Source organism: Neofelis nebulosa, chromosome 18 (genome assembly GCF_028018385.1).
Source record: "Neofelis nebulosa isolate mNeoNeb1 chromosome 18, mNeoNeb1.pri, whole genome shotgun sequence".
In the NCBI taxonomy this organism is placed as follows: Eukaryota; Metazoa; Chordata; class Mammalia; order Carnivora; family Felidae; genus Neofelis; species Neofelis nebulosa.
This window is the reverse complement of record NC_080799.1, coordinates 45,658,588-45,671,077: the sequence shown is the minus strand read 5'-3', so window position 1 is coordinate 45,671,077 and position 12,490 is coordinate 45,658,588. Positions and strand designations below refer to the sequence as shown.

At 49.4% G+C, this 12,490-nt stretch overlaps 1 protein-coding gene and 2 long non-coding RNA genes across 5 annotated transcripts in view; 2 read left to right on the top strand and 1 right to left on the bottom strand.

Annotated features, from left to right (window-relative positions):
* LOC131500679 (uncharacterized) overlaps nucleotides 1-7,748 on the top strand; it is a 47,798-nt gene extending 40,050 nt beyond the window's left edge. For both annotated transcript variants that reach the window (XR_009256422.1, XR_009256421.1), the window contains exon 5: nucleotides 3,793-7,748. This is a non-coding gene — a long non-coding RNA (uncharacterized LOC131500679). The remainder of the gene's footprint in view (nucleotides 1-3,792) is intronic.
* The window catches only part of IL9R (interleukin 9 receptor), a 218,714-nt gene that overhangs the window by 62,849 nt on the left and 143,375 nt on the right, over nucleotides 1-12,490 (bottom strand). The window lies entirely within an intron of this gene.
* Nucleotides 9,421-12,490, top strand: part of LOC131500680 (uncharacterized) — a 28,015-nt gene continuing 24,945 nt past the window's right edge. Inside the window, exon 1 of one of the 2 annotated variants that reach the window (XR_009256424.1) lies at nucleotides 9,421-10,720. This is a non-coding gene — a long non-coding RNA (uncharacterized LOC131500680). The remainder of the gene's footprint in view (nucleotides 10,721-12,490) is intronic. The other variant, XR_009256425.1, reaches the window with a different exon arrangement.

Genomic DNA, 12,490 nt, shown 5'->3' with positions numbered 1-12,490 from the left:
AATTCCATACTAAATAATACTGCAGGGGTTTTGTCCTATATGTGTGGTGTTTCAGAATTAGGACCTGGATACCCACTGGGAGAGAACCACGGATAGGGTGAGGTTCTGTTCAGGGACATAAGCAGGGCTGAAGAGACACCGGTCCCGTTATCTCCATGAGGGCATGTATGAGGGCCAATGAGTTGGTGAGGGTCAGGTGTAGGGTTAGCATTAGCGTTGAGGTGAGGTAGAGGTTGAGGAGTACGGGGAGAGCCAGGTTGTGGTTAGGGCTAGGTTCCAGGAGGCCCAAGGTGCTGAATCCAAGGCAGTGCAGTTGTTTCCCTGGGGGACTCAGAGGAGGGCGCATGGGAGGGTGCCAGTCATGCTGAGACTTTGAGTGCCAAGACCAGCCTCTTGTTAGCATTAGACTTGGGGTGAGGTTCCGATTGAGGAGTATGGTTTGGGTCATGATTAGGGTGAGGGATAGCTCCAAGGAGTCCCCAGGTGATGAAACCCATGCAGTTCAGTGGTCTCCTGGGAGGGCTCAGTGGAGGGCGCATGGGAAGGTGCTGGTCAGGCTTAGTCTTTGGTTACCAGTGCCAGCCTTGCATGTGGGCCACTCTTCATTTGGGCCTCAGCAAGCACTTTTGCACCTCCCTCTGGTATTTGGACATGACGTGGTGGTGCTCCACGTTCCATGTGGCGTAATCCTGCACCGCTTCTGGGCCCCATGTGGGTGATATTCTCTGAGTTAGGAATTGGATCCCCATTTGGATAGAGAAACAGCTAGGGTTACAGTTTGATCCAGGGACATAAACAAAGCTGAAGCAACAACATTCCATTTATCTCCATTGAGTCTGAGTGAGGGCCATGCGTGGTAGCAGGTCAGGGGTAGGGTTAGTGTTAGAGTTGGGGTGAGGTTTAGGTTGAGGAAAACGGCTAGGGTCATGGTGAGGGTTAGGGGTAGGTTCCAGAAGGTGCATAAGTACAGAAACCTAAGTAGTGCAGAGGTCTCCTAGAGGGTTGAGTGGAGGGCGCAAGGGATGGTGCCATTCCTTCTTAGTATTAGGGTGTCAAGGCCATCCTTGGGTGTAAGACACTCCTTAGTTGGGCCTCAGCAGCGCCTTTGTGAAGCTCCCTCTGGGCTTTGGAAATGACATGGTGATGTTCCAGGTTCCACGCCGAGTAATCCTGCACCGCTTCTCTACACCATGTGCGTGCTATTGTCTGTTATTGGAATTGGGTCCCCATGAGGAAGGAGACATAGCTAGGGTTAGGATTCAGTGCCAGGACATCACCAGGTCAAGGGACTCCAGTCTCATGAATTTCATGGAGGGCTTAAGTGAGAACCCTTGTCTGGTATAGAGTTAGTGTGAGAGATAGGGTTAGGTTTAGGTTGAAGGTTATAGTTAGGGTTACGGTTAGGTTTAGAGTTAGGTCCCAGGAGTCTCCAGGTGCTGGACCCAGAGCAGTGCACTTGTCTCCCCAAAGGGCTGAGCAGAGTGCACAATGGAGGCTGCCAGTCCGGAATTGTCTTTTGTTTCCAAGTCCAGATAAATGTTTCAGGCACTCTTCGGGTAGGCCTGTTGAATCCTCGAGTGCAGTAGCAGCCAGGCTTTTGAAATGACATGATGATGTTCCACATTCCACACCAACTATTCCTGCACTGCTTCTCGACACCATGTGCGTGCTGATGTCAGACTTTGAATTGGGTCCCATGGGGATGGAGCCTTATCCAGGGTTAGGGTGTGGTGCAGGGAAGTCACCAGTGCCGAAACAACTCCAGTCTCATGATTTCCCTTGAGGGCTGACCTGAGATACCATGCGAAGGTGCGGCTCAAATGTAGGGTTAGGTTTAGAAACAGGGTTACGATTAGATTGAGGGTTATGTATAGGGGTATGGTTAGGGTTCACATCGGTCCCTAGGCTCCAAGCACTGAATCCACAACAGTGCAGTTGCCTCCCGGAATGACTAAGTGGAGTGCACAATGGAGGCTGCTTGTCAGGATTAGTCTTTCGGTTCCAAGGATAGACAACTGTATCCGGTCTGGTGTAGGTATGTGTGTGCAGTGTGAGAGATAGGGTTAGGTTGAGGTTGAGGTTGAGGGTTAGCGTACAGTTCTGGTTAGCATTAGGATTAGGTCCCAGGAGGCTCCAGGCACTGAACCCACAGCAGAGCAGTTGTCTTCCCAAAGGGCTTAGTGGAGTATACAAGGGAGGGTGCTGGTCAGGATTATCCTTTGGGTTCCAAGGCCAGACAACTGTATGGGTCACCCATCGGTTAGGTGTCAGGAATTCTCTTGTGCAGCTGCAGCCACACTTGGAAATACATGGTGTTTTCTACTTTCCATGTCGAGTGTTCATGAACTGTTTATGGTCCCCATGTGTATGCTGTTGTCAGTCTTTCGATATGGATTCCCGTGGGGGTGGGCCTTAGGTTTATAGTTTTATGGTTAGCGGGTAGAGTTAGAGCATTAAGGTTAGGGTTTTAGGGTTAGAGTTAGAGGGTTAGTGTTAGACGGTTAAGTTTAAGGTTAGGGTTAGTTCAGGTTATGTTTATGTTAATGGTTAGTTAGAGTTAGGGGTAGGGTTAGGGGAAGGGTAGAGGCAGGATTTAGCATTAGGGTTATGGTTATGGTTAGGTGTTAGCTTTAGTTGGTGGGATTTCATTTAGTGATAGGGTTAGGAGTTGGGCAAAGAGTAGGTCATGCTTGCACCCCCACTTTGAGAGGGAAGGTGTTCATGCGTGGACACCACCCTCCATCTTTGAGGGATTGTGTTCATGCTATCACCCCAGTCTCTCTGCATTGCAAGTTGTTCTCCCCTGGCCCCATTCCAGCTTTGCTCTGGAGTGTTTCACACTGTCATCCCACCCTGTCTCAGTATGGTAGGGTTTCACATATCTCCCATTCCTTTTTTGGTGCATGGGTTGTGTTCACATATGTGACCCTCCACACCCTCTGCATGCGATGGTATCACCCATGAGCCTCACCACTCCTTAGATTGGGATTACTGATGCCAGTATTAAATCTGATACTGATATCAGTATTAAATCTTGAATATCTCTTTTCACTTTTACAGCTGAAAAAGCAGGCGTTTCATAAGGTAAGGTTTATGGTTAGCATTAATATTAGATGTCAGTGTAAGGTTTAGGTCATGGTCGCAATCCCCCTTGGTGTAGGAGGGCTTCTCGAATGTGTCCCATCTGCTCCCCTTTATCCGCGATGTACCAGTGATATTCCTTTTATTTCAGATGTTTTCTTTGGCACCTGGGTGTCTCATTTGGTTAATCGTCCCACTTCGTCTTGGGTCATGGTCTCTCGGTCTGGTTTTGAGACCTGGGTGGATTCTGTGCTGATGGTTCTGAATCTGGAGCCTGCTTCAGATACCGTCTGTCTCTCTCCCTCTCTGCGTATGCCCCACTTGTGTTCTTTGTCTCTTTCAAAAATTAATGTACCTAAAATCATTTTCAATCTGATATTTCCTGGATGGCACTTTTCACTTTCATTCCTGAAGAAGCAGGGTGTCTGTCTCGTCCATTGTTCTTTTGTTATCTTTGGCATAGCTGACGACATATAGGACATTTCCCCAACCAGCATCGGGGGTGCGCAACATTTCTTCTACGAGCCGGACACCTCTTGTCCACTGTAACACTGCATTCCTCTAGCGCATCCCACATGTTCCCGGCTACTGGACTGTAACTATGGATGGTAGCACTGTCCCATAGTCTTTTGATGGTGTTTGAGGAGGTTCTTCATTCACATCTTTGGTTACCTGAGTGTCTTCTGACATCTTCTCTCATGTTTCCACTAGGCCACTGCTACGACGCCCAACAGGGAACCCTAAGCAGAGAGGGATTCAGGAGCAGACCAGCTACCACTTTTCTCCCACAAATGGTCGCCTTGGAACTCTTTATGGAAGAGGAGAAAACACCCACCACCACCGTTTCATAACCCTGCACCAAATGTGGAGACAACAACCACCCACCCCCAAAATGAAACTCCAGCAGGGTACATGTATGGAACCTAAGGTGTTGGTCATGTATTTTGGATCAATAAGTGAGGTTGTACTTTTGACTGGTAAGTGTACATCTAAATCCCTCAGAGAGGATATTATCTGAGGTCACCCCAACTTAAATTGTTGGCCCATGGGGAGATGTGTTGTCCCTATTGGTTGTATTGATGTTGTCTCTGCAGGCCAGTGAATTAAAGCTCCATAGGGTCTTGTCCTATTCCCGCCTCTTCATGGGAAGTTCCATTTCACTGATTGGAAGAGACAATACAACCCTCGTGTGGCCATTCATATGAGTCACTATTTAGGGAACAAATGATTATGCTACCTTTGCATGGTCATTTCACGAATGTCCCTGGGCAGGCAGGGCCTCTAAAACTACAAATGCTACAGGTTATTTTATTGGTAAACAGGTGGGGTTTGTGTTCACTGAGTTCTTTTTATTTCTTTTCATTTTTCCTTGATTGTCTATCTGTGTTGGGTCAACAATTGGTTTGATATTGACTTTACAGTTAGGTTATTTTTATCTCATGTTTATCCATGGTTATCTGCTCTGATAGATGCTTATCCAAGGACAAATATTTCTTGTTGCACATACTAACCTTATTGCTTCTATTGTGAAATTAACCTGGTCATAACTTAGGGGTTGGTTGTCTTTTTTTTGTATTCAGATCTTAAGATCATATACAAGTGCCTGAGCCATACTATGAACGCTCATCGCCACAGACCTAACAACCGCCTACAGTATGCGAATCATATCTTTTGCCCTTCTAGGTCAGCCTGATACACGTACTTGGTGATGCAGGGGTGTAATGCTCAAATCCCTTATCGGTCTTGGACGGGTGTCATGCTAGCACTCCCCCATCGGCAAGGGAGTAGTGATACCACCACTAAATCTAACATTTCTTGAATAGTTTTCATCACAGTCAGAGCTGAAGAAGCAGTCTTATGTTACAGTTAGGGTTAGGGATAGGATTAGAGTTAGAGTTAGGGGTTAGGATAAAGGTTAGGTCACACTTACACCCCCCCCTTAGGTGTGGGAGGGAGGCACTCATGCACCTTGCCACTCCTCAGCATGGGAGGGTGTCATCCATGTGCCAGCACCCCTTGGCGAGGGAGTAGTGATGCCACTATTAAATCTGATGTTTCATGAATGGGTCTTTTCACTTTCATGGCTGAAGAAGCAGCATCTCTTATGATGAGGGTTAGAGTTTGGATTACCCTGAGGGATAGGGTAAGAGTTAGGTCATGCTTGCACCCCCCGTTTGGCAAGGGAGGACGGTCACACCTGACCCCCACCACCCTTGGTGCCAAAGGGTGTTCAGGCATGCACCCTGCCTCCCCTCCACAAAGGAGTAGTGATGCCACTATTTAATGTGTTGTTTTATGAATGGCTCTTTTCACTTTCACAGCTGAAGAAGCAGGCATTTCTTAAGGTAAGGGTTATGGTTAGGATTGCCGTTCATGGTTCGGGTAAGGGATAGACCATGCCTGCACCCTCCCTTGGAGTGGGAGGGCGTTCACACATGCTCCACGCCCCCTCTCATCTGGAGAGGGTGTTCACCAATAGGACTCAGCCCCCTTCCGCGGGGGAGCGTGTTGATGTATGCGCCTGCACCCCTCTCGTGTGCGAGGGTGTTCACGCATGAACACCACAACCCTAGGCGAGGGAGGGCATTTGCCCCTGCTCCCTGCCCTCTTTGGCTCAGGAGGGTGTTCACGCATGCGCACAGTCCCCCGTTGGCTTGGGAGGGTGTTCAGTTATGTGCACGCACAGGCCTCTAGGTGCGGGAGGGGTTCACGCATGTGCCCTGCCCCCCTGAGGCGCTGGAGAGGGTCACTTGTGCACAGCACCACTAGTCAGTAAGGGAGTAGTGATGCCACTATTAAATCTCATTTTTCATGGACGGCTGTTTTCATTTTCACAGCTGAAGAAGCATACATCTCTTAAGGTCAAGGGTAGGGTTAGCATTACAGTTAGGGGTTAAGATAACTGTTAGTTCAATCTTGCTCTCCCCCCTCAGCATGGGAATGTTTCACGCATTACCCTGCTATCCTGAGCAAAGGAGAGTGTTCACCCTTTCACCCCACCCCCTGAGAGTGGCAAAATATTGAAGCATGTGCTCCACTCCACCTCTGCTGCGTAGGTCGCCACTTCGGGACAGATTGTTCATACATGTGTACCACCACCTCTCGGTGTGGGAGGGTGTTCACTCATGGCACACCCCACCTATGCATGGGAGATGGTTCATGCATGTGTCTTGCCCACCTCAGCATGGGAGGGTTTTTACACATGTGCACAGCCCCACCTTGGTGTGGGAGAGGTCACCCATGCAGAGCGCCACCCATCAATGAGGGAATAGTGATGCCACTATTAAATGTGATGTTTCATGAATGGTTCTTTTCACTTTCACAGCTGAACTAGCAGACAACCCTTAAGGTAAGGGTTAGGGTTAGCATTACTACTAACGGTTAGGGTAAGGGTTAGGTCATGCTTCCACACCCCTCGTCACCAGAGTATATTCACGCAATAGCACCGCCCTTCAGTGCAGGAGAATATTAATGCATGTGCCCCACCCCTTTCAGCATGGTAGGATGTTCACACATGTGCCCCATCCCCTTCCACTTGGTAGTGCGTTCACGTATTCGCACATTTGCACATCCCTCCTAAGGTGAGTGAGGGTGTTGACACATGTGCCCTGTCTCCCTCCACATGGGAGGTGGTTCACAAATGCTCCTCACCTCTTGGCGAGGGAGGGTGTCACCCATTAACAGTGCCACCCCTCGGAGAGGGAGTAGTGTTGTCACTATTAAATGTGACTTTTCATCAATGATTCTTTTCCTTTCACAGCTGAAGAAGCACACATCACTTAAGGTAAGGGTTAGGGTTAGCATTACATCTAGGGTTTAGGGTAAGGGTTAGGTCATGCTTACTCCCCCTCTCTGCACGAGAGGTGTTTCACTCATGCTCCCTGCCCCACTTGACACATGTTCACGGATGCGCACAGCCCTCCCTCGGGGTAGAAGGATGTTCTCACGCACAACCCCCCTTTGCAACGGAGGGCGTTTGCGCATGCATCCTGCCCCACTAGCGCGGGAGTTTGTTCTCACGTGTGTAAGGCCCCCTCCCTCCTGGCGTAAGGGCATTCACCCATGTGCACCATTCCCCATTTGGCATGAGAAGGTGTTGACCTATGTGACTTGATACATCACCATGGGAGAATATTCACGCATCTGCCCCACCCTCTTCTGCCCCGGAGGGGAGGTTGTGTTCATGCATGGGCACAGCCCACAGTCATTGAGGGACGGTATTCATGCATGCGCACAACAACCTCTCCATGAGGGAGGGTGTTCACACATGCGCCATGCATCCCTCAGCAAGGGAATGGTTTAAGCATGCGCCCCATACACACTTTGGCACGGAGGGTGTTGACCTATGCACCTCGTCCCCTCAGCACAGGAGGTTGTTCCTAGATGTGACCAGCCCCTGTCGTGGCGGAAGTGTGTTCACGTTTGTAAACAACCCCGGCTAGGGGAGGGATGCTATTCGCACGTGGGCCCCACCCCATACCATGGGGGGCTGTTCATACATGTGCACAGCTCTCCCTACTGGCGGAAGTGTGTTCACACATGCACAAAAGTCCTGCTCAAAGATATAGGGCGTTTCCACATTAGCACAACCCCCATCAGCGAGGGAGGGCATTCATGCATGCTCCTTACCCGCTACTGCAGTAGGCTCTACAGGCATGTGCACAGCACCCCCCCTTACCGGTGGGTGTTCACGCATGCGCACAGCCCCCCTTAATGAGGGAAGGCATTTGAACATGCTTCCCCCTCCCTTGAGCAAAGAAGGGTGTTCAGACATGCGCACAACCACCACCTCAGCCAGGGAGGTCGTTGGCGCATGCGCCCTGCCCCACTTAGCACAGGAGGTTGTTCAGGCTTCCGCCTGGCCCCCTGTCAGCATGTGAGTCGGTCACCCATGCACAGTGCCACCCCTCAGGGAGGAAGTACTGATGTCACTATTGAATGTGATGTTTCATGAATGGTTCTTTTCACTTTCACAGCTGAAGAAAACGTATCTCTTAAGGTTATGTTTAGGGTTAACATTACCATCAGTGGTAGGGTAAGGGTTTGATCAAGCTTCCTCCCCCTGGGCATGGATTTCCAAGCATTAGCGTGTCTCCCTTTGGCATGGGAGCGTGTTCACCCATGAGCCCAACCCCACTTTGGCACAGCAGGGTGTTGACATATGCGCCCCACCCCCTTATTGCGGGAGGCTATTCACGCACGTGCACTGCCACACATAGGGACAAAAGGGTACTCACACATGTGCACAAACACTCTCATTGTGGAATGGAGTTCACGCATGCGCCCAGCCCTCTCCACGGGGAGAAGGTTCTCATACACACCATGCCCCCTTGACATGGCAGGGTGTTCACGCATACGAACAAGCCCCTCTCTATGAGGAAGTGGTGCTTTCGTGCATGTGCCATGCAACTCTGTGGCCAGGGAGGCCGTTGACATATGCTCCCCGCTCCCCTTGCCAGAATGGTGATCACGCATATGCAAAGCCCCCCCTCCTGTCCGAAGGGGGTTCATATATGCCCACAACCCCCTCTCTGTGAGGTAGACCATTTGTACAGGCACACAACCCTCCCTCAGCAAGGGAGAGCATTCACGCTTGGCCCACCTCACCTCGTCGGGAAGGGTGTTCACACATGCACAGAAGCCTCCTCAGTGATGGAGGGTGTTCAAACATGTGCCCCACCCCACTTGACACCAGAGGTGGTTCAGAATTCTGCCTTGTCCCTGGTTGGTGTATGAGATGGCCACGCATGCACAGTGCCATCCTTCAGGGAGAGAGTAGTGATGTCACTATTAAACGTGATGTTTCACGAATGGTTCTTTCACTTTCACAGCTGAAGAAACGTGCATCTCTTAAGGTAAGTGTTAGGGTTGGCACTGACATAAGGGGAGGGTAAGTCTTAGGTCATACTTCCTCCACCCTGGGTATGGAAGGTTTTCAAGCATTAGCGCTCCCCCGCCTTTGGACAGACAGGGGTTGAAACATGCACCCTACCACATCAAGGGTGGGGGGTCACCATTGCGCCATTGTCTCTGGAATGGAGGGGTGTCACTCATGTGCTCTCCCCCACCTCAGCATGGAGGGGATCATGCATGTGTCCCTTCTGCATCCCTTCATCGGCAATGTAGCATTCATGTTCCTTTTAGGTCATACGTATTTGCACTGCCTCAGCCATTCATTGGATTAAGTGTCCCACTTTCGTTCAGGTCATAGTCTCACGGTTTGTGGGTTTGAACCCTGGCTTCACTTCTGTGCTGATGGCTCTGACCATGGAGCCTGCTTCAAATACTGTGTCTCCCTCTCTGTCTGCCCCTTCCCCATGTGTGTTCTGTATCTCTCTCTCTCTCTCTCTCTCTCTCTCTCTCTCTCTCTCTCTCTCTCTCTCCAAAAACATGAAGCTAAAAACATTTGAAAGCAGATCCATCGTTCTACTTGTCTTCTTGCCCTATTCCTGCCTCTTCACAGGAAGGTCCATTTCACCGATTGGAAGAGACAGTAAAACCCTCGTGTGGCCGTTCATATGAGTCACTATTTAGGGAACAAGTGATTATGCTACTTTGCATGGTCAGGATACTATGGCCATTTCATGAATGTCTCTGGGCAGGCAGGGCCTCTAAAACTAGAAATGCTAGAGGTGACTTTACTGGTAAACAGATGGGGTTTGTGTTTGCTGAGTTCCTTTTACTTCTTTTCATCTTTCCTTAATGGCCTATCTGTGTTGCATCAACAATTGGTTTGATATTGACTTTACAGTTAGGTTATTTTTATCTTATGGTTAACTATCCATGGTTATCCGCCCTGATAGAGCTTAGGCAAGTACAAATATTTCTTGTTGCACATACTACCAATATTGTTTCTATTATGAAATACACCCAGTGTTAACTTAGGAGTTGGTTGTCTATTTTTGATACTCAGATCTTAAGATCATATACCAGTGCCTGAGATCTACTACGAATGCTCATGGCCGTATCTCTAACAGCTGCCTACAGTGTGTGAATCATATATTTTGACTTTCAAGGACAGCCTTGATACCCCTACATCGGCAATACAGGGGTCTGATACTTGCAGCCCATCTGTGCCCCTTCATTGGCCTTGTATATATGTCACGCCTGTGTCCCTTCCTGGGCGATGTAGGGGAGAGCCACCTGTGCCCCTTCATGGTTTATGTAGGGTTGTGGCACCAGCACCCCTTCATGGCCACTACAGTGTTTGTACTGACATGGTTTCCAGGACCCACCTGGGGTCTCCGGACATATCCCATGGATAACAGGGAGCTTCTGTAGTCATGTTCCTCTGCATTACACCTCCCCACAAGTCTCTCCTCTCCGGATAAATATTACAGGATCAGGAACCACTTTTCTTTGCAGTTTCTTCTTGGTGGAAACATCGTGTCTTTGCTTAGCATGGCTGCTTTGGCCTCTCCACCATCTCCTGGAGGTTCTCTTACCTTTGCACTGCTCTTCACTCACTGCTTTTGGATGTGCTGTCTGCCTCTGTTGCAGTCCTGTACCAGTGGTAATTTGTACCACGAGTGGCCACAGGAAACCGGTTAGAACTGGAATTCTGGGACTGGACTGATCTTCCAGTAGAAGACATACAAGTAGCTTCCTTGATGGCAGAAGTGGATACTGGACATTGGTGGTAAGAGGTGATTTCACATTTGCTCACATTACCACTAGTGCTGGTGTGGAGTGATGGAGGACAGCACACTGGAGGATCACGGGTGGAGTTGTCACTGTGGCCATGGGGGGCAGTTACAGAGCCTGTCCGGGGTCAGTTTTGGGTGTCTGGTGTATACGCAGGAAATAGGAGAGGTTGAAAGCAAGGGAAAAACACCAGAAAATGTATGACTTCATGAGGTGAGTATCTTGTGTTTGTTGCCAAGAGAAGCAACTCCCCTGTCTGAGGAAAATAGTCCTATCCCACCCCAGGACCCCTAGAGAAAAGGTTTCAATGGCTTCATCTAAGACAATACTGTCATGACCGAGAACAGTGATCTTCATGCTCCACGTCTACCATCTATGTTTACTTCCTGGAAAATAGAGGGATTCCAGTGTACTCCAAACGGAGGTGTGGGATCAGGTCCACGCATGATCAGGTGTCCATGCAGGGGAGTTGCAGGATATTACCATTTCACACTGGTAGTAGATGGGGGACAAGTATGGGAGTGGGTTTGAAGAGTATTACACCAAAGAGGGTAACATAAGATAGGCCAGACATGGATACACGGTTCTTCCTGCAGGAAATGTAATTTAATATGTTGCCTGGAGAATGGGGAATAGTCATAATAATGACTCAATGGCTGCCTGCAGTCAACTAAGTTGAAATGCCAGAACTTCCCTGACTTTCTCAGGAAAGGAAGACTCCAAAGTCCAAGGGAGATGGGAATGGGGGCCTGTTGTGCGCACACCTGCTCTTTTACCACAATCTTGATGGCTTATGAGAACAAAATCATGTTCTCTCAGAGTTCTGGAGGCCAGGAACCCGAAATCCCTTTACTGAGACTAAGGTGTCACCAGGGCTCTACTCCCGGTGGAGACTCAAGGGTTCCAGGGGACAGTGTACCCCTTCCGTCTAGTAGCTCCTGGTGGCCACCAACCTCCCTTGGCTTGTGACCACATCACCCCAGTCTGTTTTCATGGACACAGTGCCTCCTATTTGTCAAGTCTCCCTTCGCCTAAGAATGCTCGTCATTCCATCTAGGGCTCACTTAGGCAACCCAGGACTCAAGATCCTTAACTAGATCCCATCGATGGGAGTTAGATTCCAGCTATTAGGACTTGCTTTCTTTGAGTGCCATTGAACAGCCTAGTACAACGTGTCCTTCCATAGGGAGACAGCCAAACCATGCTATCCCCGTGTGGTGGGCGCACACCTGTGAGCAGTGCCAGGGCACGCACTGCTGACAGACACTGCAGCAGGACCGAATCTCTGGAGAATTATGCCCAGAGTGGAAAAGCGAATCCTAAAAAGATCACATGCTTTTCAATTCAATTTGTATAATCCTCTCGATGTGACAAAATCATAAAAATGGTTAGCAGATCAGGGATTGCCAGGCATCACAGTTGATGGGTGCAGGAAGGAGGTGGGAATGTCTGCTGTAAGAGGACAACTTGGGAGTCCCTATGGAGGGCTTGATGCTCTGTTTCTTGTGTGCATCAGTATTGAAATGCTGGCCATGATCCCATTCTACAGGCAGAGAGAACGTAGGGCATCTTTATCGTGTTTCCCAATCACACACATTCCCAACAACCTCACAGCCGCCCACCTTGCTACATCTATCCCCATGGCTTTGGCTGGTGTCCCGTTGACACCTTTGGGTCGTATTCCTAAGGGAGGAATCCATGTCTTGCTAACATGCTTCCCATACCGCTTCTCTCTTCTGCACACCACGAGTTTTCTCAGGACCCG